This window comes from Miniopterus natalensis, chromosome 4, assembly GCF_054644295.1.
Source record: "Miniopterus natalensis isolate mMinNat1 chromosome 4, mMinNat1.hap1, whole genome shotgun sequence".
Classification (NCBI taxonomy): domain Eukaryota; kingdom Metazoa; phylum Chordata; class Mammalia; order Chiroptera; family Miniopteridae; genus Miniopterus; species Miniopterus natalensis.
In genome coordinates, this window is record NC_142084.1 from 16725787 (window position 1) to 16750900 (window position 25114).

Consider the following 25114-nt stretch of genomic DNA (forward strand, 5'->3'; position numbering starts at 1 on the left):
TGCCACCCTGCTCCTGGATGCAGTCTGGGCTCTCTTGGTGAAAGAACCAGGCTGCAAGTGTAATTCTCATCTTCACACGAGCCTGAGATGTCTGCAGTGCTGGGGATAGACTGGGCAATGGAATGGGCATGTGGTACCTGAGATGTGGGGTCTGCGTGGTTGTGGACATAACCTTGGTGGCCTTTCTGGTCTTGGTGATCCAGAAGCACTCCTTCCATTGGCTGCGTCTGTCCAAGAATGTAGCCACTGTGGGGAATGGAAGATAAACAAGCAGATTGTGATGCAGTCAGAGATTGGTTTTGAGACCAGGAGCATGCTCCTTTCTTATGGGGTCACACGTTTGGGGGGAAGATCAGTGCTGGTATTAGATGTGCTGCTGGGGTGACTGTGTCTGGGGGAGCACCAGCTTCTGGTCCCTGACCACCTTTTTCTGGCCAGTAGAATTGAAGGTGGACTTCTCTGATAAACTGCTAAATGGTGGTCATTAATGGCAATTTCAGATCAATCATCAGGTCGTTTGATGTTCACAGGAGGAGCTCTCACATTCGGGAAGAGAGAGACTTAAAGCTTTGGGGTCTTTCCTTCAAATCCTCACCCTGGCCCTAGGGAGCTCAAGGCCCAATAGACTTTTTGAGGGAGGGAGAGGTGCATGGAGTTGTGGGGTGACGTTTAATCAATGGTAAATCTGGAGGCATAAATCTTTCTTTTTAAATTTTTTATTTTGAACTAATTTTAGACTCACAGAAAAGTTGCAAAAATAGTACAGAGTTCCCGTACACAACTTCACCCAAATTCCTCTAATATTAACATCTTACATAACCAGAGTAAAATGATGAAAACTAGGAAATTAATATTTCTATAATATTTATTAACTAAGCCGTAGGCTTACTTGAATTTCACCTGTTTTCCACTCATGTCCCTTTTCTGTTCCAGGAGCCCACCTGAGAGCCCACATTGCACTTAGCTGTTATTCCTCCATCATCTCCTCTACTCTGCACCAGTTTTTCAGTTTTTCCTTGTTTTTCATGATCTTGACATCTGTGAAGAGCATTGGTCAGTTATTTTGAAGAATGTGCCTCAGTTTTCTCATTATTGAAGTGAGGTTATGCCTTTTTGACAAGATTACCACTGAAATGAGCCTGTGTCCTCAGTGCATCATACTGATGATGACAACCTTGATCACTTGGGCAGGTGGTTTCTGCTGAATTTCTCCAGTATGAAGTTACTATCTTACCCTTTATAGTTAATAAATGTCTTGGAGGACATACTTTGAAATGATGTAAATCCTTTTTGACTACTAATTTTAGCATTCGTTGGTGGATCCTGTTTGCAGCAGTTGGTTGTGGTGTTTGCCTAATGGTAATTTTCTCTTTTCCTCTTGCCTTTTCCATTTATTAATTGTAGAATATGATATTGTATCTGCTGTGAGGCAAAGCTGGAGACATAATCATGATGAGATATTCCTTGATCAAGTCTTTACTCAAGAACAATAGCTCTTTTCGAAATATCTTTATTTCCTTCTACTTTTGTGTATTAGTTTCCTATTGGTACTGAGGAAAACTGGCAAAAATAGTACAGAGAGTTCCTATACACCCTTCATCCAACTTCCCTTAATATTAACATGTTATATAACCAAAGTATAATTGTCAAACGTAGGAAATTACCTAGTTTATTTGAAGGCTATTTAACAACTAGGCAAGAGAAAGTGGTGGCTTGGAGCAAGTGGATAATTGGGGAGGTAATGAGAAGTGGTCAGATTCTTGATATCTTGTATTTTGAAGGTAGAATGTACAGGATTTGTGAAAGGATTGGATGCGGAGTGGGAGAAGAGAGGAGGAGTGCAGGATGGCTCCAATATTTTCGACCTGAAAACTGGTTTTACCACCTTTTGAACTGGGAAAGATTACAGGAGACATCCAGGCAATTTTGCCCATCAATTGACAAATTCCCCTTTACTCGTCACCTCCCCAATTATCCACTCGATCTAAGTCGCAGTTATCTCTTGCCTAGTTGTTTTAATAGCCTTTAAATTGGTCTCTCTGCTTCCACCCTTACCTCTCTTCAGTCTGTTCTGAACACAGCAGGCAGATTGAAAAAAATGAAAACTAAGCCAGCTCCGGAGGTTCTTCTGCTCTAAGCCCGATCTGGTTTTCTTTCTCCATCTGAGTGAGATGACTGAAGGCCCCCTTGCATGTTCCGGTCTGTTACCTCCCTGACCCCCAGCTCCTACCTTCTCCCCTTATTTCCTCCCCATTACCCAGGGTGGCCCTCCTTGTTCTTTCCTGTACCTGCCAGACTTTTCCTGTCTCAGCACCTTAGTGTTTGCTGTTTGCTCTTCTTGGAACATGCTTCCCCTAGAAATCCGCATGGCTCGCTCCCCTAACCTTCGCCTCTTCAGATGCCACCTGTCAGGCTGTCCTACCTAAAAACGCAGGTCCAGGTCACTTCCTGCTCCTCTCTCTGTTTTATTTTTCCCCTTAGCTTGTACCATTATCTAACATTACTATGCATTTAACCAGCTTATCTTAAAATATTGCCTGTCTCCTTCCACTAGGATTGCAGACTCCAAGAGGACAAGGATTTTTGTCTTTTTTGCCCTTTGCCACATCTCTCGTATTTACAGCAGTGCCTGGCAAATAGCACGTGCTCAATAAATATTTGTGGAATGAACGAATGTCTGTTTTTATCATTGGACTTTATATTTATCAATCACTTTCTGAGGTATACAAGGCACTATGCTCTATGTTTAGGCAGATAAAAAGAAATTGAAGACATGGCCTATGTCTTCAAGTTGCTTGTAATTTCATTGGGGTACAAGGAACCCAAGTGTGAAAAGATAACTCATGGTCTCTCATCATAAGCTGTAAGCGTGTATTAAATACTACAAAGCATAGGGCATGGTGGTAAATGCCAGGAACAAACAAATGTGAAGGAGCTGTTTCTTCTTTCAGGCTCTTCTAGGTTAGTTGTGAAACTGCAAAGGAAAACAAGCTCTCCCTGACTGAAGGAGCCGAGTGCCAAGTAAATGGTGTGGGCTCCGGCAGATGGGAGGGGGAGTTCGTCAGCAGGGCCTGCAGCAGCGGCGTGGCCTCACCGCCACACCTTGGGTCTGGAAAGTCCGGGGAACTCGGAGGGGTCTGATGTAGCTGGAATATGGGGTGTGAAGGTGGGGAGGAGACAAAGGACGAGGCTAGCAAATTGGCCCCAGAGAGGAAGCGAAGGACCCTGAGTCCTATGTTAAATCGTTTGGACTTCATTCTGTACATGGGAGGAGCCCCTGAAAAGTTTTTGAAGAGGGGATTGAAGTGATCACAGGTGATGCTGGATCATACCTGGTGATTGACGGTAGAGAGAGCAGTTGAAAGCTGAGATTTCTGTAGTAATCCAGGGGAAGGTGACGTAGGCCCGAGGTACGACCGAAGCTGTAAAAAACAAAGGAGGTAATGCATTGGAGAGAGCCTGAAGGGGAGCCAGTCCTCCGGGGAGGGGTGATGACATGTAGCTCTCAGAGAAAAGAATTTATTGAGGAAAATGCTGAGGTTTCTAACTCGGGTGACTGGATGGTTCATAGAACATAAAAAGAAGAGTAGGGCCGGAGGTCAGTGTGGCAGGAGTGGTGACGGGGAGGTGATGGCAGAGATAAGGGGGTCCATGCTGTCATCCTGGTAGAGCTGCCTTTGGCTTCATTGAGTTCCCTGGTGTCTGCCTATGGAATTCGTATGGTTGCTGGGCCAGGAGGGACTGAGCCTGTCCCCAGGGCTGACTCCTGGAGCTCCAGGTCAGAGTAGCTGCTTTGCCCATGCCTCCAACTTCTTCGAGTAGAACCCAGAGGAAACCAATCCTGGCAGCTGGGAGGAGGAGGTACGGTGCCTGGGGAGCATCTCTGAGGGCTCGGAAGGGAGCCAACGGGGAGCAGGAAGGAGGCTTGCAGTGCCTCGGAGCCAAGTTCAGCTCAGCTCTATTTTGGGTGACAACATTTACAGTGTTCCTTCACCCAGAATCATTCCGCCTGCCTGCCCGCCTTCGGTGTTTCCAGCTGATGGGTTCTCACGCCTACTTAACAACTGGCTCGGTTCAGGGGCTCCCCAGCTCACTGACTGCTGCCCTTCAGTCCTCTCACTGCTCAGCAGGATGCCCAAGTCCCTGGGGTGGACAGATTGCTAAGTTGGTTCCCCCATGGCTTATAGGCAGGGAAGCTGAAAAAGTGGTGCAGAAGCTGGAAGCAAAGTGGGGTGGTGATGGGAAATGTCAGGGTTCAGGCACAGAGGTGTGCAGGCAATTGACTTGTATTTCTGTGCTTCACTTACTCTGAAGACCAAGTTACTGAGGGAGAAAATGCTTGATAATGATAATATTTTGTGTTTCCACATCTCTTTTTTTTAATCTTCACCCAAGGATACCTTTTCCATTGCTTTTCAAAGAGAGTGGAAGGGAGAGAGAGAAACATCGATGTGAGAGAGACACATCAATTGGTTGCCTCCTGCACGAACCCCAACCGGGGCTGCATGGAGCCTGCAACCGAGATACGTGCCCTTGACCAGAATCGAACCCAGGACCCTCCAGTCCTCTGGCCGAAGCTGTAGCTACTGAGCCAAACCGGCTAGGGTGTGTTTCCACATCTCTTGAAGAATCTCCCAGCACAAGATTTAGAGTCTGCTGTTGTCCCAGATTATCCTAATAGCTAAATCTGTGGGGGTTTATAGGTCATCTTTAGGGCTGTACAGATATCATAGTGCAGATATCACAAGTGTCATTCTTTTTCTCTTTTAAAACTTTATTAGCATCTTTAATTCATATGTGGAAAGAGTTGGGAGAAACGCACAATGTCCAGGGAAGAAAGTGACCTTCCCCTGTGGTCTGTGTGCAAATAAATACCCAGTGTTGTCTTAAGTGAGCCCAGCACCCCGAGCTGTGTGGTGGCTCCTGAGAGCCCCTGGCAGTCTGGGTGGGGTTTGTGTCCGGTGACCAGACTGTCCTCTCAGGTGCTCCTTTCTTCCACGGGAAAGCCAGTCCCCAACCCCGTCAGCAGGGAAAGGTGCCCATCGCCTCTCATAGGACACCCACCAAGGGACAGATGAGTTCTAGTCCTTGGTGAGAAAAAAGGAGCACTCGAGTTTACTTAAATAAGGGAGAGGTCTTGGCTCCTCTGAAGTGTTTCTATATAAATGCTGGAAAAAGTTGCACATTCTTCCGGTCCCGCCGTAAAACACCCATCGAACTGAAACTTGGATAATTTAAAACAAGCCGCTCTGAATACCTGTCACCAAAGCTGACTCTGCATGTGACACCCCCAGGCACTGGAGGGCAGAGCCCAGAGTGTGAACCGAAGCCGCCGGGCAGTGCTGGTGGCCTGATAGCCAGCAATCAGCAGAGGCAGGCTCATGCCAGCTGCAGGGTCAGCCACTGCAGGGTCAGTCCCTACGGGGTCAGTTGCAGTGGCAGCGCCAGGTCCCTGCTGGCTCACAGCCCGGGGCAGCGGGAAGCAGGGGCGAGTGGGAGATTCCAGAGCAGCAGGGGCTGCCACCCCGCACACAGGGGGCTCCTGGGCGGAGGGTGGAACTGGGCCCAGGTGGGCCACTGTCCTGACAGTATTTGCTGCAGAAGATCTGCCTCCCCTTACCTAGAGCGTGTCCAGTCACGGAGACCCCGGCCGTGGTGCTGTTCTGTCCGGGGAGCATGTAATTGAAGAGCTGTTTAGTTTACCTGTGACTGCAGCCTGCATGTTGTTCTCCCGGGAGCCATCATCTGACACCCAGGGGTGACTCAGGATTTGCCCCGCAGGACACCAAGCTTCGATGTTGACCTGAAGCATCTGACTGATTAATTCCTTTGAGGAGTCAGTGATGTTATCCCAGTAGCAGGCTGGAAACTTGAGCTTCCCAGCCGAGATCTGGTCAAAGAGACCCTCCTGAAGATTGCTCTCACTGGGAATGGTGGGAATCCGCAGAGAAGTATGTACGTGATCACGCCTGCTGCCTTCAAGCCTTACCCGGTTTCAGCACTGATTTCACGTAATTTGGAGTGCCACAGACTGTACAAGGGGCCTTCCACCACAGTGGCAAGCCCAAAGTCTCCCAGCTTCCAAGACTTGGTTCCATTGGGATATTCACACACCAAGAGTTTCTCCTGCTTCATTTCTCTGCACAGTGCTGAGGCCGTGGAGGTACCTGAGGGTGTTGGCCAGACTGTATACCTTTGCAGTGCCATCTCGCTCAGTGTACTTGGTTGAAGAGGTAATTGCGCCAAAGAGGTCTCCTCCTTTGACCAGTTCCATCACCAGGAAGAGCTCGTTTCCGTCTCCTCCACCAGCATGATGATGTTTGGATGCTTCACTTGGCACAGTATGGACACTTCATTCTTAATCAGGTGTTCCTTTCCACCACATTTGGTTTTGCCTATAATCTTTAGGGAAAACTCCTTTCCAGTGGACCTGTCCATGCATTCTTTGACTACTGCAAAATTGCCATCACCAATAACCTTTCCAATTTTGTATTTCTCGAAAAGAGTTGATGATTCAGAGCACCTGTTTCCATTCATGCCTTCAGGACTGAGGCAACGATCAAGTTCAGGTCCACCATTTATGTTGGAAGAAGATCTGCCATATGCAGAAATCTTTAATCCTCTGAAACTTCCTGGTCTAGTTGGAGAGGAACTGGAGGATTTCATAGACTTAGGAGTGGAGAGCTGGCCGCTGGGAGTTTGATTAACTGAGGCTGGTGATTTGCTGCGACGAGAGAGCCCAAGGCTCTTGGATCCAGAATACTTAGATGCAGAGTGACAGTAAAATGACTTCAAGACACGGCATTCGCTGTGATCCAGGACAGAGTCATCTTGGGCATAACAGAATTTTTCAGGTCCACATGCAATAAAAATGTCGTCATCACCAAAAAAGTCTTGCAGGCAAGTAACCTGCTTTCCGTCCAGTGTGCAGAGCCTCTTGACCACTCCTGAGTCTAGTTTAATGGCTACGGTGATACCTGTTAAGACTTGTTCAAAGGAATGAGCAGTCTTCTTATTAAGAATGATCTGAATGACTTTTCTAGGCTTCACTCTGCTTGGGATCACAGTCACCAATTTGGGTTTGATGAAATCTTTACTTTCCTTTACTTCGCTTTTCACCAAGGAGGGAGCAGCGAAGGCCGACGTGGTCCCGTCCTTAATGTTCACAGACAGGTTCGGATTAATATTTTCGGTGTAATCAACTTTGCAAAATGGTCCACTCAATGTACACACATAACTTTCACCTTCCAACAGCTCGCCCAGGCTGGTGACCTTCCTGCTGCTGTCGATGGTGTAGATGGTGCGGACGCCCTGGGGCAGGTTCATGTTGTCCGACAGGGAGCAGGTGAGCTCCATGAGCCATGCATCAAAGGAGAAGAAGCGGTCACTGGAGGTGGATGACACCAGGCCCTTGAAGTAGGGGGTCCCCATTTTGGTAGAAGCGCATCTTCTTGGCCTTCTTGGAGCTCAGGGCCTGCAGGGTCCGCGTGCAGTAGAAGCTGCAGTGAGCACTGTGTGCTGGGCTGGGGATGAGCCCGTTCCCCTTGGGGCCCTGAGCTACTGCTGCCCCCGGACAAGCTGGGCACCCCTCTCCGCAACCCCTGCCTTGGTCTTTCGTCTAGTTCCTCAAAAGTGCTCCAGCTCAGTGCTCCTGGTGCTGGCAGTTGTGGCCACTCAGAGGGCTCCCTGAAAAAAAAAAATCCCAGCCAAAACCTGCAGGGAGCCCAGTGTCAATGCAAGAACCAGCTCGGGGACGCCAGGCCGTGAAAGGCCTTAGAGCACCAGGATCCCTGGCTCTGGCATGCCACCCTCTCCTCGCAGGTGGAGCCAATGAGCACCAGACCCACCAGTTTTAGAGGGATTTACAAGATTGTGCTATTTTCATCTTGAAAGTGGGCAGTGAGCTGCATTTCATCCTGAGAGCAGCAATCTGGAAGTCCTCGACTCTGGTCTCAGTTTCCTCTTCGCAAGTCATTCAATGCCGGCAAGGCCTCGATTCCACTTGGGGAAAACAGTTTCCAGGTGTGACCTCCAGGAGCAGGTCACTGGCAGTCAAGTCCTCTCAATGACCACCTCCATCATTTTTCCCCAGTGACCGGATATTACAATTTTATAGGCCCTTGTCTTCTTTTATAATTGAAAACTTAAGAGTATTACACATTCATTGTAGAAAGTGAATGCAGCCCTGGCCTGTGTGGCTCAGTTGGTTGGATGTCGTCCTGTGTCCCCAGAGGTTGCTGGTTCAACTCCCGGTGGGGGGCCTTCAGGAGGCAGCCAATAGATGTTTTGCTTTCACAGCTCTGTTTCTCTTTCTCCCTCACCCTCCTCTCTCTCAAAGTCAAAAATATTTTTATTATTTTATTTTATTTTTAAATATATCTTTATTGATTTTAGAGAGCGGAAGGGAGAGAGAGAGAGAGTTAGAAACATCAATGATGAGAGAGTCATTGATCAGCTGCCTCCTGCACACCCCTGACTGGGGTTCGAGCCTGCAACCTGGGCATGTGCCCTGACCGGGAATCCAACCTTGATCTCCTGGATCCTAGGTCGATGCTCATCTGCTGAGCCACCCCCGGCCGGGCATCAAAAATATTTTTTAAAAAGAAAGTAAATGCAAGTATAAAGAAAAGAATAAAAATGACTCAGAGAGGATTATGGCTAATATTTTGATACTGTTTTCCCTTGCTTTTTGTCCTGGGCATGTGTATGTTTGTGTGTGGCACACGTGCATGTCCTCTCTCCCCAGGCTCCCTGTGGGTGTATAGAATAGGGCCCATGCCCTCAGCACTCAAGTGTTCTCACCCCGCATGTATTTCCCATGCAATTTGGGTGAGTTTTCCGCTACGAGCCTCCTTTATAAAAAATGAAATCATGTGCCTTGTAAAAGACAGTTGGTTCTTTCAGGAAGGGGTGATGTTTGGAGGAACTCTTCATGGGATGGTGTGCAGGGCAGAAGATGAAGCTGAGGTTCTATACTAATCTTACTTCCTGAACAGCAGTTGCAAAGAGCCACAGAGCACCAGTAGAGAATTTTCAGTCCCTTCCCTCTTCCCATGAGCCGGATAAGGCAGTGGTGAGCTAAATTTGCTGTCAAATTGAGGAACCAGACCTGGTGGATGAACAGAGAGCTGTGGGCCTTACGGAGAAAGCTTTTCAGAGCAACGTGGCATCCCTTGGAAAAAGATGCCAAGTCACCGTAGAACTGTCCCATCAGCTTGTAGGCACCAGATTCTCTGCTGATGTTTTTGGTTTGATTTCACCTGCCAGGAGAACCTGAGGGGGGCACATGGTTGCAGATAGTGTATTTGAGAGAAAATTTTAGGAAGCAGGAAGGAGGGAGCAGCATGAATGGGAATGAGGCAGAGGAGGAAGGGAAGCCTATATGAGGGTGTGGCATAAAGGGTCCTACTGTGTGCAGTAGGGACTCCATTCTTCCAGGACCTCCTGGCAGCCACAGAGAGTGACTCAGGGAATTGTCTGTCGGCAGGACTCGAGGCCAGGCCATGCGTCCACTAGGTCCCATACGCCGCTGGCTGAGCTTTGTCAGAAAAGATCCCAGGAGGTTTTGTGCTTGAGTTGTGACCCTGCTAGCAGGAGGCAGGTCTGAGTGCATCCAGAACAGCTATGAATAAAGAGGAAGTGGGCCAGGGAGTGTGAGGGGGGCATCAGAGGCCTCTGATATAACTTAGAAATTCTAGAACCCTTCTTGGTTCACTTTGGAACCTGATTTGAGCAGGTTCTTTCCCCTCTCTCACCTCCTGCTCCTATCTTTCTTTATTCCTACAGTCTCTGGTCTTGCCCCATTTTTCAAGTGACAGTTTGTTTCTTTGACTCTGGGTGGTAGGTGGTGTTTGTTTTCAGCCATCTCCCAGGTTCTGAAACCCTCAGCTCATAATTTGGTTCCAGCCTTCCCAGGAGCAAGCATGGACTTCTTGAGACACCCCCCTCAGGTGACTTTGAGTTCTGCACTTCTTGCTGCATCACAGTAGAGGCCAGACTTGGAGAATGACAGAGGTTGAGCAGAGTAGAAGGGGCGGCAGGTTGTCTTGAGCTGCAGTTCGCTGTCTGGGTAGGGCTACCGTTTGGATACGGAGCAGGTACTGTGTGGTTCTGGTCGGGGTTGGTCTGCCAGGAGACCCTAACACAGGCTCACCTGAGTGTTCCTGAGATGGAAGGATGGCTGGCCTCCGTGGCTTTCTTAGCTTTTGGTTTAGTCTAAATATATGTGTTGACCACAATAAAGGCATTTTTGCAGCCCTCTGAAGTTTTTTCAGAACCATGTTCTGACCTGTTAGCTCTTTCGTGGGCAGCATTGAGATTGGTCTCTCATTTTTCTAGTGTAGAAACTAGAAGCCTAAAGAGATTAAATGATTGACCCAAAGCTGTGTCATTTTTCGCTGGTGGCAGAGGGCACTAGAACCAAGGCTTCCCGACTTCCTCCTAGAGTTCTTGACTTTCCCCTCCCCATCTCCACCCAAACCCTGCCCACTAACACAGAAACAGCATTTTTGTTCCTTGTTCTATCTCGAACTTCAGACCTCTAGCCAGATTATAACTTTACAGAGAGGGCCCGTGCTTCATTTCCCACATATCTCGCTGCTCTTAGCCCAGGCCTAGCAGAGCAGGTGTTTAACAAAAGCTTCCTGATCTATGAGGAGGGACAATGATCAGAGCAACTGAGTGCCAGGAAGGAGGGTCAACTAGTTCCTCCCAGGAGGCCCCTGGCCCCTGGCACTCCCTGGGTCCCAGGGCTGTTTAGAGGGAACCCACATCCATGTGTGATGGACCTGTCTGTGGGCAGCAGGCTTGGCAGTTCTGTCTTCTTGATAAGCAGGATTCACCTGCTAGCTTTTCCTGGGAATTTGCTTTATTCCAGGGCCTGCCGCAGGCTACGTGAGGGCACCCTCACTGACTGCTGAGCCCTTGCTCTGGGGGTGACTTCCTTCTATTTCTGCTCTTTGGTAGAGTAGCTCTGCTCTGTCTTTCATCCAGGATTAGGCCGTGGTGCCATCCCTTAACTTTTGGGGAAGGGCTGTTTTGTCGACCTTTGTCTCTCTCCTCCTTCACTAAAGAGGGAAGTGCTGTTTGGAGATAGGGGGTGGCCCACTTTTTAATCTTTAGAGCAGTGTTGTCAGACCACTTGTCAAATGGTCTGTATAAGATCATTTCATTTATCCCAGCTGTTCTTTGAGTTGTCAGAGCTTTGGTTGTTTGGGGCCAAGGAGGTGAGGTGGGTTAGAGGCAGGGTGCTGAGCCCCAGCAGTGCCTTTGGATGGGCAAAGGAAGGGTGGGCTTTTTTTTCTAGTTCCTCAGTCCCCAGATTGGGGCAGCTACTATAGAAAACAGTATGGAACATTTCTCAAAAAATTAAAAATGGAACTGCCTTATGACCCAGTGATTCTACTTTTGGGTATATATCCAAAGAAGCCCAAAACACTAGTCTGAAAGAATACATGCACCCCTATGTTCATTGCAGCATTATTTACAATAGCTAAGATATGGAAGCAATCCAAGTGCCCATCAATAAATGAGTGGATAAAAATGCTGTGGGACATATCCAATGGAATACTACTCGTTCATAAAAAAGAACAAAATCTTACCATTTGCAGCAACATGGATGGACCTAGAGGGTATGATGTTAAGTGAAATATATTAGTCGGAGAAAGACAAATACCACATGATTTCACTTGTATGTGGACTCTAAAGTACAATATAAACAAACAAACAAAACAAACAGACTCATAGATACAGAGAACAGACTGATGGTTGCCAGGGGGAGGGGGTTTGGAGGGTGGGATGTAAAAGGTGAAGGGATTGATAAGCACAGACTGGTGGTCCCAACCTGGTCATGGGGATGGAAAGTACAGCATAGGGAATATAGTCAGTAATACTGTAATCACTATGTATGGTTCCAGGTGGGTACTGGAAATATCAGGGGGAACACTTTGTAATGTGATCGTCTGATCACTGTGCTGTACACCTGAAACTAATACAAAATTACATTGAATGTAAACTGTAATTGAAAAATAAAATTAAAAACGACATAGTTCCTCATTCCCAGTGACCACCCATAAGCCCTAATTAAAATTCAAGGATTACTCTCTCCTCAATTCCCCTCAGGCTTTTTTTAAAAATATTTTGTGGGGTTTTTTATTTTATTTGATCCAGGTGGGGTTTTAGCTGTCACTTTCCCACCCTCTGTATCCCTCAGGCTTTTATATGAAGTAATTTGATAAATGTTCAATGAGTAAAAGTCACATGTGTCATTCTTTTGGGACTACAAAGAAGTACTCAATATGATCTCTGCCTTCAAGCAGCTTCTAGTATAATTGGGGGGACAAGGGACACATGGCAAAGGCCAGACCAGACAGGTTTTAAGTGCTAAAGGAAGAGCATGACTGCCAAGCAGTCAATCGGAGTACTTGGGGGAGAGAGAAAGCCCTTTGGATTGATCTGGTCAAGAGAAGCCTTCCTAGAAGAAATAAGATTTGAGTCAGGTCCCTGAAGGGACATGTGCTCTTCTTACCATAGGTGCTATAGGTATCTCCCTTTGGAGTAGAACTTTATATTACATTTTAAACACATCCACCATCAACAGCATTAGGATTCTGGGGATGAGATTATTTAGTTCCCAGGTGTTCATCTTAGTGCTGTTTATGATAGCCAAAGGTTGGGAACAGCCTAAATGTCCAACAAGGGGACACCGGTTCCCTGGACTGTGGTCTCCCATATTCCCCATTTTGTAGGATGCCATGCAATTATCACACATCATTTTTCGAGAAGTTTACTTATTGACATAAAAAACCAAAACATTTACAATAGATTGCCCTGTGGGGGGAAAATCATGTTCTGAAATAGTCTGTCCAGTATGAGTCCATTTATATTTGTTAACAAAGTAACATGCTAAAATGTGACTTTTGAAAATATTCTTTTTGCTTATCAATTTTCTGATTTTTTTGCTACATATGCATTAACTTGTAAATAAAATAACTTCTAATGTTTTTCCCTTTTTTTCAATAAAAGTTGAACTGTCTCATACAATTGTGGATGGACAAATCCAGTGGAGTCACATGTCCCTTACTCTGAGGGGACTGTTGCCCATGGCTCACTGTAGTCTTCGGTTACCTGGTTGGGGACAGGGGGTGCTGGGGAGCTGGCTGATTTTTGGTCCAGAAAGCACTGCCTGGGAGGAAGCCGCTAAGTGCTCCTTCTTGTGGGAACCTGAGTATTTCCTAGGCACGCAGCTGGGGTTGAGCTGACAGAGCGGCCCTTGTCGGCCTATGTGGGAGCCTGGCTTCCTTCCCACTTTGCATTTTGGTCAGGGAATCACTGCTGCCCACTGTCTAGCTCATTACAGTGCTGGGAAGAAAAAGGTGCTTTTGAGATTCCAAGCCTCTCCGGGAAAAGGTTACGAGACAAGAGCGATGGGATCCATCTTTTCCCAGTAGTGGTAGGGACAGGGTCCCTGAAAAGCTTATTCAGATGACCTATTTGGTCTAGACTCTGTCTGAGCCATAGCTGTCATCTGAATGTCACATTGGAAGATCTCGTGCTTCCTTTTCTGTCCCTTTCAGCAGGTTTGAGATTAAGTGTACTATATTCTAATTTGAATGCTAATTAGTATTTTTAAAATACCCTTTTTGTCCTATCATTTCCCAAATCTAAAACCTTTTGTGTCTCCTCATTGACTGTAGGCTCAGGTCCAGACTGGCACCCAAGGCCTTTCACATTCTGACCCAACCCCCCCTCATACCCTTAGTCCAACTACTGACCTTCTTAAGCCCTGAGTAGTTCCTCAGGGCTGACCCACCCTTTACTCCCTGGCCCCAGTACATTTGCATGCTGGCTCCTAAACGCCCTGACTCGGAACTGGCTTCCTTTCTCCTGGTGGGAGCTGGTGCTCCAGTCCTTCACCCAGACGCCTCGTGTGCAGTGATCTCTCCTGAGCTCAATTCTTTTAGCACTAGGGTCCGTACCACTTTATTTGGCATTTTTAAAAAATGTTGAGAAAAGACACATAACATAAAATTTACCATCTTAACCATTTTAAAGTATACAGTCCAGTAGCATTGTCTGTTTTCATTGTTATGCAGCAGATCTCTCGATCTTTTTCAGCTTGCAAAACTGAAACTCTATCCCCATTAAACACTGACTCCCCATTTCACTTACTTGGCATGTTATCAAGGACCGTGTTTTGTTATCATAAATGCTGAACTGTTTATTTCAACTAGCATCAGTGAGCAGCAATGTTCCAGGTAAGCCCTTGGTAGGCTCTAGGGGACTGCGAAGCTAGATGAGACAGTCGCCACGTGATTGTTCACAGTTGTTACTGAACAGAGTTTTGCTTTGTCATTTGTGTATGTCTCATCTCCCTAAATAGACGATAGGAGAGGGACCTTCCTATGAGCCACAGCAATTTTTTTTTTTTTTTTTTTAGCACAAGGCAGAATATCATAACTAAATAAATGCAGATATTGTCCTTGGCTCCCTATGACACTGGGGAGAGGGTTGGGCATACACTTGCTGTGTGTTGTTTGGTGATAGCATGTGCTGATGTAAATGCATTTTGAGTATTTCAGGGGTCTTTATGTGCTCTCCACTAGGCTGAGTTTTTAATTTATTTTTATTTTTATTCAGAGGGAGTGGGGGGGGAGAGAAAGGGAGGGAGAGAGAAAGAAACATCAATGTGCGAGAGACACATTGATTGGTTGCCTCTTGCACGTGCCCCGACCAGGGACGGGGATTCAGCCTGCAACCGAGGTACATGCCCTTGGTTGGAATCGAACCTGGGACCCGTCAGTCCATGGGCCACTGCTCTAACCACTGGGCAAACTGGCCAGGGCTAGGCTGTGAATTTTTTAAAAGAAACTTGTCTGTTCTTTCATCATAACAAGGTTACTTTTATTATTTTGTCTTATAATAAACACAATATGTGCTTGTTAAAGAAGTAACAAAGCGGGAAATATAGACAAGCAAAAGAACGTAAATGCCAGTAATAGATGGTGTCTCACCCCCCAGCGATGACTGCTGTCAGCTCTGTGCTTCTGTCCTTCCTGACATTTGACCCTCCAGATTCAGACACACATTTGATGAACCTTTTAACAAAACTGAAATCCTGTCATGGACACGTGCTCCTTTTATCAGCTTAATGTGTTTTGAATATCTTTACCCATCAATAGATAAATTCTATTATAATACAATTTTGATGCAATAAATATTTATCGAGGACCTAATTTATTATTTTCTAATTTAGATATTAGGAATAAGGCAATGAACAAAACTTGCTTAAAGCTTCCATTGTGGGTTGGAATGAGGGAGAGAAGATAATAAAATAAATAAATGGACAGAATAATTCCAGATACCGATAAGAGTTATTAAAAACAAGTGATATGAGAGTGATGTGGGAGGTAAGGAATAGTCTGTTACACAAAGCTACCATAATTTATTTAACAGTCTGCTCTTATTATAAATCTAGATGTTTACAATATTTTTGCTCCACAAAAACATCTAAAATCAACATCCTTATAGCTTAATCTTCATAAATCTTGAATTAATTTCTTAAATTCAACTTCCAGAAGTGAAATTATTATAACAAAGGATATGTGCATTTAATAAGTCACTTGGTACATGTTACCAGCTTACCTTCCTGAATGGTTGAGCCCCTTTAGCTCCCACTAGCAGTATGAGGCAATACCCACAGGGAGGCCTGTTCCATCCTTCTGTTCTCCATCCAAAGCTCTGTATCCAGCGACAGCTCATGAAAGGTCTTCTTGGCAGTTGAGGGCATGTGCATCTTCCTAGTAATTTCCCCTAGAATGATTTTTTCATGGTTGCTCAGTCTCCCTGTGGCCAGGATCCTTACCATTCAGAGAGTATGCCCTGCTTCTTCAGTGGGCATCCTTAGAACTCTGGACTCCTGCACTGGGGCCTCTCCTGGAGCGTGCAGTCCAGGATGCCATAGTCTCACTCTCCTTGGGGAAGGCTCCTTCACACATGAATCAAAGAGACCCCTTCCCTTCTTTTTTGCACAAAGTCTTTCACTCAGACTCTGCCCACCCAAAGAGCCTTGGAGATTTCTAATGAACCTGGGAGTTTTCCTGAGTCTGTTGGGTAAAGGTTAAACAGGCATGTACAAGAATTAATCAATGAATTACTCAAGTTCTTGTCCTGTCCAAGTCTCCAGAGCTGTGCTGCCCAATACAGCAGGCAACATCCATGGGGGCAATTTAACTGGGAATTTAAATTAATTAAAAATAAATAAAATTGAGTTCCTCAGTTACACTAGTCACATTTCAAGTGCTCAATAGCTACACGTGGCTAGTGGCTACCATATTGGACAGCACAGATATGGACCATTTTCACCATCTCAGAAAGTTCTGTTGGGCAGCACTGCCGACGTTGGGTTACTCAGGGGTCCTTTTAGGTGTGGGGTTGGGATGGTCAGTGAGGGTAGGTGAGCATTATTGATGTCAATGATATGACTTGCTAGATTTCTCCTTGCTGATCCAGATCAGTTCTCAGTGTATCTAAGGTTTTTGTTTGCTTGTTTACCTTTTCCTCCCTGGCCTTGAGCAGGGGACTCCAGTTCTGTGACAATTAGGTGTTAAGAACTGTGAATATGTGTGCTTTATAAGAGAAGTCTGATTATTAGCTCATGACATTGACTGACCGACCAAGGTCAAAGCCCTTTTCCTCCAGTGCAAGGTCCTGGGAGGGAAACCCCAGGGGCCACGCCTCCTCCTCACGCTCAGATGGACTGAGGTTTTGCTGGTTCGCTGCAGTGGTCCTAGGAGAGTGACAGATGACCAAAAATTCAGAATTCCGCGTCCCTTCCTGTTGCTTCAGTTTCTTCTTGTGCGTTATGAGGATGGAGTTGCTCCTAAGTACTTTAGAGACGGAAGGAAGACGTGCTTAGAGGTAATAAAGCTCCAAATTCTGTCTTCTTTCTACTGTCCTGGAGCTGTGGTCAGCATCTGCCCATGTCCAGACCCTTACCTATGTCCAGACTCTACTGGGAGAAGAAGCTCTTCCCAGTGGCCTAAGTATAGCCCTGCGAGCCCCAAATGCCACATTTCAGTCTTGGTTTGTGTACTGACTCATGATATGACTCTATATAAGTCACTTCCCTTCTCTTCCCAATGGGTCATCAGGGGTGGAGGCAAGATAATGGCCTTGAGTCACTTCCCAGAGAGGAGCTAATTAGAGCTCGTTGAGGCAGAGAGGTGGCAAGCTGAAAGGGCAAGGAAGGAGCAACTCTAGACAGGGCCCTGCAGAGAGACCTGGCTTTCCCACTGCCCGGGCAAGCTGTCTGCTGAGGCCTGGATGCCTGGGATCCTTGGTTAGCTTCAGGTGTGTAACCCTCCATGAATTATGTGTAGGAGTATGTGGTATAAGCCCGCATGCATTTTCTGCTCAGCACTGTGTCTGGCCCTTGAGGTAGAATTGAGATGCTTTTTGACTCACCTACATTTCCCATCCTCTACCCCGAGGTCTGATCCTCCCAGACATTTGGCCCTAAGTGAGGTTGGTAACTGTGTGGGGACACCCCAGAAGACAAGGGTGGAGTACTTGTGCCTGAGTGTGGTGAGCCACGCAGACCTGGGCTGAAAATAAAAGCATGGGTACGTTATAGGAAAACTGCCATCTGGGGAGGCAGAAGGGGTCTTAGGCTGAACCTGAGGATACCTGGGTCCTGATCCTGATGTTGACCTTATGTCACTTTGTGCTAGTTGTCACTTAGTTTTCTCTGTGCTTATTATGCCATCTGTAAAATAGGCTGACTTCTCCTGTCCTAAATTCTGACCATGGTTATGAAAAATAAAAAGGAATTTAACAAAAGTTCACACTTTTTATGTTTCCTTAAAGGTAATAAACGTCCATTGTAGGAAATGTGGAAAACCAAGAAACATATTACAGAAAAAAAAATTATTTACAATTTTACTATGCCAAAATACATCCTTGTTTTCTATTTATTTACTTATCTAGTTATTTTTATTGATGCATAATTGACATATAACATTATTCTCAGGAGCACAATATAATGATTCAATATTTATATCAAAATCATTTTTTCATGCATATAATTTTTTCTCCTTGTTAGATCTTAATGGTCATATAACTGTATATACAGCTTTCCTCACCTGTTATTATGTAGTGACCTTTTACCCAGGCCAGTAATTGTTCTTCAGAAACCTGAATTTTAGTGGCTGATGTTTCATCACTTGAAAGAACCAAACTTTAACAAATTTCTAATTATAGGTCATTTATAAGTTGTTTCTAGATATTCAGAGAGAGGAAGGGAGAGGGCGAGAGAGAGATAGAAACATCAATGATGAGAGAGCCATTGATCCTCTGTCTCCTGCACGCCCCCTGCTGGGGATCGAGCCCGAAACCTGGGCATGTGCCCTGACAGGGAATCGAACCCCGATCGCCTGGATCCTAGGTCGACGCTCAACCGCTGAGCCACGCCCGGCTGGACTATAATAAATTCTTAAAACTGAGGTTACTGGGCCAAAACATAAAGCTGATCCAATTAAATATTTATATGTACACACACACATATACATACATATAGGGTGTCCCCCCAAAAGTGTATACACACTTTAACAGCTGATAGCTCAGTTTTGAAAATGAAATGTATATATTTAATAAACGCTTCATAATTATTCAAAGTGTGTGTACATTTTGGGGGGGCACCCTGTATATAAACATACAAGTGCAAGGCGTTGATGAGAATGATGACAAACACCTGTTCGTTCATTTTGCATATATATCTTATATACCCTTTGCCACCGAGGCATTTCTGTGGCATGCGAGGTGGAGATCTCTGTGATCCTAGGGGGAGGGAAGGGAGTAGGCTTTTGCAGTAGAATTAGAATCTGTTTCTCTCTTTTAGAATTGGCTTGTGCCAGGAAAGTAAATCGCTTATGGTAAAGCTTTCGGTACGAGGGAGCAGGGAGTTTAGGCAAGGCATTATTTAAAAAGAACAAACAAACAAGCTCTCTCCTAAGTGTTTGAAACTCGGGTTCCAGTCTCTGCCCTATATAAGCTGTTAATAACAGGAGCAAGTCGCATTATTTCTCGGGCGTGGGGAGACTAACCCTTAACCTCTCTGACATAAAGGAATGCCGTCAAGGGGTAATGAATTGCATGCATGTGAACTCATTGAAAGTATAGCCGTGTAGTAAAGGTTGTTCTTTTGCCTTCTCTAATGATGAGATCGAGGGCTGATGGGAGTAGAACAACAGAGAAACAGAGGCAAGGAGGGCAAGTGTCTGAGGGACTGAGAGCAAAGTGAGGCTAGGACATCTCAGGAGGAGTGTGGTAGAGGCCTGGTGGGGAAAAGCCCTGAAAGGATCAGCCCCAGGATGCACCAACCCACCGTTCAGGCCGGGCCTTGCACAGGCTCAGCTCTGTCCTGGGGCCCATCCCAGGCTAAGGCCCTGAAGCAGACACTGGGCACCTTGGGATTCAACCCTCTGGAAGGCAGTTTTAGTGGCTTGTCTGGTCCAACTCACTGCCACCTTCTCTTTCAGATCTTCAGATAGGCTGGCTCCTGGGCTGTGGGAATGGGGAGGGTAGAGGAGGGGGCCACTCTGACCCATCTGCTTCCCTCCAGCACAGCAACTGTGAGAATCACAGCAGAATATCTTGTGTGAAAGGGCTTCTCCTTGTTCACAGGAATGTGCAACACTCCTCAGTTCACAGGGGCTGGAGAGAAAGGGTCATAAACAGAGGCTGAGGAACTGAGCAGTGGGGGCAAGCTAATCCCCCAGATGTCAGGGCTCTGCCTGGTAGAGATGGGAGCAGGGCTGATAAAGCCTGGTGAAGGGGAGTGCTGGCGGGGGAGGGGAGGCACTACAGAGATGGTGGTATGCACCCCTGTTAAGGCAGCCTCTGGCTGAGGCAAACTGTAAAAGTTGCTGCTGGGCCAAGCTACTCCTCAGCCAGCTTAGAGTCCCACAAAAAAGGCTGCTCTTCAGAGCCTGACCCCAGTCACTGTCCCTGGTGAAAGCAAGGCCCCTTAAAGAAATCATTGCTGGCATTTACTGAGCCTGCCCTGAGTCAGGAGACACAGAACAAGCCCAACGGGGTCCCCACTCTGCGAACTTAAACCTGGTGACACAGTCCTGATGGGCCCTCTGCTGGTCCTCGTGCAGCTCTTCTGTCCCCGTTGACGACTTGAGGAGAAGCTCCCAATGAGCAATGTGAGATGCTATAAACGGCTCGGGCACGTGGTGCAGGCTCCGCGTGCTGTAGGAGCTCCGAAAAGGCAGAGAGTGGTGTGGGCTGAAGTGATCAGAACAGGCTTCAGAGACCCACCCGGACCAGGACCCAGGGTTTGAAGGCTCCCTGTTGTAAAGAGGGAGGGGGAATGAAAGGAGCGGGGCTAGTGAGGACAGGAATGCACCGGGCCAGGCCGAGATGGGCCAGGCCGCCAGTACCCAGGGTTGTGCAGGGATGCTGGGGACCAGCTGCCGGGTGGAGAAGCAGTGGGAGGGTGGGAGGCGGCCAGGTTGTGGATTGCTTTGAATTCTGGCAGAGGAGTTTAGTCTCGACTCTACAGCAAATAGAGAGTAAAAAGAACCCCTAGTGCTAGGAGGTGTAGGAAACCATGCCTTGCTGATTACTCCCACTGAATTAATTGCTTTCTGCCCTCAGGGAGGCTGCCTGGCCCCCTGAGCCACATAAGGCATCTTCTGAGCACTGAGCTGTACTGCCCCAAGCATGCTCTGTGGCTGGCACAGCCTTGGGGACAGCTGTGAGCCTGCCCATTCTTTTTAATTTTTTTCCACTCCATTCTTTATTCTCCTCTGCACTAATGTCTCCTCTAGGGCGGCAGGCTAGGGCTCGTCAGCCTTGGGGGCCGGGGGGAGGGCAGACTTACGGCCTTGCTCTGGGGTAGGCTCTGTGTTGGGGCACAGACATGTGTCCTTGGGCCTCACAACCTGGTAGCACCAGATTAAGTACCACACTCAGAGCATGACAGGCAGCTCCCTTGGCAGCCTGGAGCCTCCACGCTGACTTGGGTCTTCCTCCCAGCACCCTGGAACTGTGGAGCCCTAGACTGCCTGAGAGTTCTGGGGCCTGTCTTCGATGACGTCCTTGCTCCTGTGGGCCTGGGATAGACATAGAACGTCAGCCTAGCTCTGCGTAGCCACCTGGATTCCCTCTGGATTAGCTCCTCCGGTCAAGAGAAGGGGAAAGGCCACAGAGGCGTAACTGACACTGCCCAGGGTGATGGGGTTAGCTCTGAAGAGTGCCACACGAGGGGCATCCAGAGGAGGGAGGGCAGTGGCTTCTGGGAAGAGTGCCCCCCCTTGGCTATGTCGGGTTGGTGGGCTACATTTTCCTGCCTCTGAACTCCAGCCCTAGGTGTGGGAAGAACGGTCCCAGCCCCTTCTGGGAGAAGGGATGTTGGAGGAGCAGGGACGGCCAGGGGCAGGGCCTAGTCCAAGATGAGCAGCCCTCAGGCTGGTGCTAGGTGTGGGCGGTTGCCATGTGCTCCGCAGCAGCTCTCTGCCAGGCCTCAGCTCCTGTGCAGGGAGCCCGGCCTGAATCCTGCTGGCCCTCTTCTGGGCCCTCATTTCTGGATCAGTCACACCACAGGAAGCCCTTCCTGGGGAGCCACTGTCACTGTTGATGCTTTTGCCAACTCTTCACAGCCACGGCTGCACCCCAGGAGCTCAGGCTTAGTGTCACCAACCCCCTCCTGCCCCCTCAGAGAAGCATCTACAGAAATCTCTTCTCTGCACCACTAGGCTCCTTGTAGGGGGTAATCAAGTCAAGAGATGCAGAGATTTCAGCCATTTGGGAAAGGAAAGTAGGAGGGAGATTCCCCAGGGTAAGGGGCTGCCTGGCCAGTTCAGAAAAGTTTTGGGGGAGGAATTGTCGTGGTAGGAGGAAGGGGCAGGGAAAGAAACTAGGGGCTTGGGGGAGGATTCTGTATTGGAGCCAAATGGTTGTGGAGATTGGTGTTGGCATTAGGTGGAGTCCATGCTGTCTGAACAGGCAGTTCTCTCTCCACAGTGGCCTCATCCTTTTGAGATCATTCTTTCCCCACAGAGCTCAGTGGACTTGGGGATGCTGAACGGCAGTTGGAGGACTTGCTTGGAAGGTGGATGATCTTCCTAGTCCTCAGCTTTCAAGGACATCTGCCTGGGAATAGTGGGCATGGAAGTAGGGTGTCTGTCCTGGAGGGAACACGCTGGCACCGACGTGCGCTGGGAGCAGAGCTTGTTTGCCTGTACATTCCTATGGATCTAAGGGTTGGACTCTTAATTTCAAGAATTTCACGTTATCTTCAGGAAAGCCTTAAAGCTAAGCCTGGTAGATACAGTAATGCAGTGAACATTCTGTAGATTAGAGAGAGCAGTCTCCCCAGAGAGCTGGAGCTGATTCTCCTCGGGACAACTGTTTGGCTTGATCTGAAGTAGGGTTCCTGACTCAAGTCAGGAGAGAGCGAGGCTGCCTCACCTGGGTGCTCCTGGCCTCCGGAATGGCTGCGTTCTTCCCAGTGTGGGGAGAGAATCCCATGGGCTGTCATCACCAGAACCATCTGCCTTCAGACGTCCAGGGAGTGAGAGGAAAGAAGAGAAGTGGTAAGCAGAAATGGCATGGGATGTGACAATGCGGAGGGGTCTTTGTGGCATCTGATGGGCCTTAGGGTTTTGTTTTGTTTTGTTTCTGGCTTTACCAAATTTCTTAGTTTTCAATAAAATATTTTCACAGATTTTCTCTTGAATTAGTTATATAATACTGCAGAAAACATTGCCTCAAAACTTAATGGCTTAAAACAACAAACATTTGTTATCTCACAGCTTCTGTTTCAAGAATCCAGGTGTGACTTAGCTGGGTGCTTCTGGCTCAAGGTCTCTCATGAGGCTGCAGTACAGCTGTCACCTAGGACTGCGTCATCTCAGTATCCAACTGGGGCTGAAGGATCTGCCTCTCGGCTCCTTCATGAGTTGTTGCAGGCTTCAGAAGATCTGCTTCCAAGTTCATGCACAGGAGCCCCTCTGCAGGGCTCCCTTACAACATGGCAGCTAGCTTTCCCCATGACGAGCAATCCAAGAGGGAAGCTACAGTCTTTTTATACCCTAATCTCAGGGTAGAAAATGATGACATCCCAGCATTCACCACTATGTATTTGTTAGAAGCAAGTCAGTAAGTCCAGCCCACACCTGAGGGGAGATTGATTACACAAGGGCATGAATACCAGGAGACGGGGATTTTGGGGGGCCGTCTTAGCAGCTGCCTGCCACGTCTCTCATTTCAGCCTCACAACAACTCTCATGCTTTAGACAGGAAAAAACAGTCAACAAGTAAGGAGGAAAGGGGGCTCTCGAGAGGTGAGGAGCTCTGCCCAGGCTCACAGAGCTACTAAGTGGTAGATTAGAATTAGAACCTCGTGTCGGTGTGACTTCAGATTCAGTAGTCTGTCTCTGATGCCTTGGTGCCTGCCCACCCCATGCCCATTGATCTCTGTGGTTGGGAATTGGAGCTGACTTGAGTTACTGAGCATGAGGGGCTTTGACGCTTACTTCTTTCTGGCTATTTCTGGACATGGTTCATAATCATCCCCTTCTGTAACAAGGACACCTACTGCACTCCTTTTAGTTTTTTAAATAAACCTTAGCTTTAGACATTTTAGATTTACAGAAAAATTGTGAAGATGGTCCAGGGGGTTCCTGTATGTCCCAACCCAGTTTGCTCTATTATTAACATCTTCCACTGGTATGGCACATTGGTTACAACTAATGGACCAATATTGACACATTATTATTAACTAAAGTTCATCCTTATTCCAAATTTCCGTATTACTCCTTTGTAAATGAGCCAAGCACTGGGCTATGCATTATTTTGGTGAATCCTCAGACCAGTCCTGCGAGGTTCGCACTATTATCTCTTTTTTGCAGAAGAGGAAAGCAAGGCACAAAGAGATTAAGTGACCTGATAAGATCACAGAGCTGTGCAGAAGCAAAGCGAGCATTTGAACTGTGGTCTCTCTCACTCCCACGTAGTGCTCTTAGCCATGTATGCTTCTCTTCCTCGCTGTCAGCCTCTGATTCCAGCTTCTAGGGAGGGAATTACTCACATAAGCACTAACATCTGGCCCTACCGCTAGGGCTTAAGTTTATGGGAAAGATAAGAGGATGCCAGGAGACTGACTATTTTAGTGACCATCTCCTTCAGCCTCAGCTTTCTCATCTGTGGACTGATAGGATTAGACTAATGACCCCAGGTCTCTTCTGCCTCTGATTTTCTGCAGCTCTGTTAGTCTATCCCAAAGCCCATGTTCCGGGGATCATGGGGGGAACATTGAGGAGGAAGTGGGTCCTGCTTACCCAGCCACTGAGCTTCATTGGCACCTGGGGAATGAGTCTGACGATGGGTATGATAATTGATCAGTCATTGTATAGGATCCAATCACTAGGCTACCCATGGAAGACCCCAAGGCTGTGGACTCTGTGTTGAGCCTACTGCCCTTAACTGGCTCATGAGCCTTTAGGAATAAGGCCTCTAGAGAAGTCACTCTGAACAATATTTTTTCTGAAACATAAAAGAAACCCATTCTTTCAGCAATAGATCATTTGTTTATTCATAAAAGAGTGACTTGTCGGGATCCCCAGAGGCAGTGTCCTCAAGTGGTGACGAACATGGGCTTGAGAGTCATACAGACCCAGCCTGCTTCTCATAAGCTGATGACCTTGGACAAGTCTCTCAATATCTCTGTATCTCCATTTCAACCCTTATAATATAAGGAAAATATAAGCATAGCTACTTCATGGAGTTGTTCTTTGGATTAAATGTAATAATGTATGTAAAATGCTTAATTAAGCCCATAATAAATGCTTAATAAATAAATGGTAGTTAATTTTAGGATTTGCCTGAGTAATAGGCCAATTTTAATTCCAGCTCTAAAAATTATTCTTTTTTTGATTCTGTGATCTGTTGCCCTACTGGAGTCCCAAGTTGCTAGAAAGCACTGGCTGCTAAGAAGCAGTTCAGTGCTGGGCTACGGAGGGCTTTACTTTCATGTATTGGGATGGGCGTGGGTGGGGGTCCTTCTCTACCAGCTGCGAAGGAAGCCTGTAGCCTTGGCAAAACACGC

The 25114-nt window shown here is 47.2% G+C and overlaps 1 protein-coding gene and 1 pseudogene across 5 annotated transcripts in view; one reads left to right on the forward strand and one right to left on the reverse strand.

The window, feature by feature from the left end:
• The window catches only part of NRG2 (neuregulin 2), a 175226-nt gene that overhangs the window by 32169 nt on the left and 117943 nt on the right, over nt 1-25114 (forward strand). The gene's annotated exons all lie outside the window — the stretch shown is intronic.
• Nucleotides 5427-25114, reverse strand: part of LOC107537988 (serine/threonine-protein kinase DCLK2 pseudogene) — a 33281-nt pseudogene continuing 13593 nt past the window's right edge.